Source organism: Nicotiana attenuata, unplaced genomic scaffold (assembly GCF_001879085.1).
Source record: "Nicotiana attenuata strain UT unplaced genomic scaffold, NIATTr2, whole genome shotgun sequence".
NCBI classification, from domain to species: Eukaryota; Viridiplantae; Streptophyta; class Magnoliopsida; order Solanales; family Solanaceae; genus Nicotiana; species Nicotiana attenuata.
This window is the reverse complement of record NW_017672467.1, coordinates 77296-80318: the sequence shown is the minus strand read 5'-3', so window position 1 is coordinate 80318 and position 3023 is coordinate 77296.

Here is a 3023-nt window from a genome sequence, read left to right as displayed (position 1 = left end):
AAGTAGTCTGAAATCACTATTTAACACCTCCTGCACCTTCCCGTGCTACCACAACTCAGTTGAGCACATTAGCTCGATCAATTCTGAAGATATTTCTTTTTATTCAAGCAAATAAGCCTTAGAGCCCAATTCCAACATCCGGAATTCTCTGCCAGGCTTGTTCCAACATACGCTCACCGTATCAATAACTACACGTAGCACCGAAACATGACTGCATACCTTAGCTGAATTCACAACTTGCACCACTTTACTCACAGGGCCACAATAACATTCTCTGATCAAATTAATCGAAATTCCACGAATCTGATGCTCTCATTGCACCTTATGACCTACATAGGTCTTGCTCTAGTTCTTACAATACCGCTATGACGGAAGAGATGTGTAGAAATTCATAACCGATTGCCGAATCAACAAATCATTGGGTCTATACTCCTGACAATAACCATCACCTCATTCTGAACCAAATAATGGTCTTAGCTCCTTAATTTACTTCATATAGTCAGATTGCACTGATCCTAAATCCGATGATCTCGTCTCACCCAGTACGAACTGCTCAGGCAGCAAGCCACCCCGGACATAATCAAAGGTCTCATATGATGCCACCATGTGCCAATACAATTCGAACGCGATACAATGAAAATGAACTCTGAAAAGGAATCCAATTACCCTGCTCGCGAATCATACATGTGACGCGGTCGACATAATTAAACAAACACCCCGCTCGCGAATCATTCATGCGACTTGGGCACACAGCTAATATGAGCTTTCCTCAGAAAATAGGAAACAAAACACATAAAAACTGATATGGGGAACTTTATTGAACATCACACTGTTGCGGCGCGCAACCCGATCCAAACATCATACCCATGGCGGCGTGCCACCCGATCCACATATAGAACTCACATAAGGAGATATACATCGAGCTAAATTGCTCATTACAACAAAATACCAAATATCGATCATAAACACGCTAGGTGCATAATACCATTCCCTGGGGAGACATATAACGCTATAATCCACAAAACTCAAGCACAACCGAGGTGAGATACACGATCTGAACCTAAAGAGCCATCCTACTCATATAACATCATCGCCACGCGGAACCTCAACACATAAGAAATTTGCCAAGCCGTCTCACAACTCATACGGCGCAATATATATCATTACATGAAATAGCTGACGACAAAATAACACCCCGACTACTCTTCCATAAGGAGCGCTTTGCTGAAATGAACACAACTAGCCTGACATAGAGCCCGTTTTCACATTTAAATCCATCCACCGACCTCAAGTCGATCCTGATTGTATAAAACTAGGACAATAACCTTTCAAAGGCTCATACTAACTTCCCTATTCTCATAACACACAAGAACAACCATCATAACCGGAGTACGCATCCACAGTCCACAACTCAGTAAGCTAGGTGCCCTCCGGGCATCAATTCCCAAATTGACGATATGACCCCCAATCTTCATACTTGTTTTAAATCTTTAATCAGTCAAGTGACCACATGCCACACTTATACCGTCTTCCTGTGGGACACGCTCCCACCACTTATCATAACAATTAACAGGTCTGTACATTCAAACCACCGGCCGCACTAATGCTGAGAAGCATACAACAATCCTTAACCAGGATGCAAGGCCTTTTTCACAAAACACCAATCTCAGGTGACGCTGAAGACGTTACCAACTTACTTTGAACATCGAAACTCTTTCCTGCTCATCCGAGCTCGTGACATCCTTGTCAACATCGAACTGCAACCTCGATCCTCACTTCAAATTCCATGTCACTCACTGCACCCAATATGCCAATATATGATAGAACACGACTCTTCATCATAACTCCAGAATCACTAATAGAGTAACACTTCATTGTATAAAAACTTCTCACTTAACTCACTTCAGGAGAACCATAGCAACACACAGGTGAATCCTCGTAACCGTAGAACATTCAAATACTTAAGTAGTGGTCTCATCCACCACAACCCTTCCGGGATCCACCCACACGTAACAGGCCATAATGGTAGAATACTTCTGAATAACATCAATTACGGCAGCCGACATGCCTCACACGTACCGACACAAATCACTTGCATAACTTGGTCACGCTGAAGGAACCGATCACTGACACCAATATGCCAATTCAATTATGGCTAATCAATCTACTTTCTTCCAATTTATCCTTGATTGCCTTAGAAATAATACTAACTCCATTCAACACATAACATACTCCATCTGCACTCATCCCAAGTGACCTTGAATCACGAGACCATGCTGTACCAAATCCCACGAACCATTTCATACCTCCCAAATGCTACACTGCAAGTCAAAACAGCATAGAACATTCTGTGCCTCTTCTCATAAGTTGCTACAAAGCTTGATTCTTAATCGTACCTATAAGCTCGCCATCATTAGGCACCACATTTTACTCCTTTGAATCTACTAGGACTGTTACTGAGAGCCACGCGCTCTGACTTGGTCCCGAATATAATCAACTCCATAAATCTAATAACACATGAATACCCTCTCGATGAAGCACCCGGCGGGATCACTTTCTTTGAAGCCTGCATCTATTCAAGGCATAAATCCTGAATCCTTCCTCAAGTCCGAACATGAGCCAATAAGACCAACCATAGCATGCATTCAACAATTCATCAGCTCAAATTACCACTTATGGTCTTTTCCCCGTAGCTGAGATAACCCATCAATATAATAATAACTGAAAACCTCGCAAGTAGTTAGCCATGCAACCCAAATCATAGGCAGTGGGACTCTCCCACTTAGCTTGAAGCCACCGTTACACAACTCTGGAACTCACTAAAATTCTTCATTTCTTGTTGACATAACCTTACGCGATCAACCGCCCAAATTCTCGGAATCTTACCGTAAAACCCCTTTTCTACTTTGAATCATCAACCACACTCGCACGACCGATCTCTTTGCTGCACAACCAATAGAATTCCTTGCAGAAGCTTCGCCAACCACGCGACCGTTAACCTACCCACCGGGAATAACCCACCG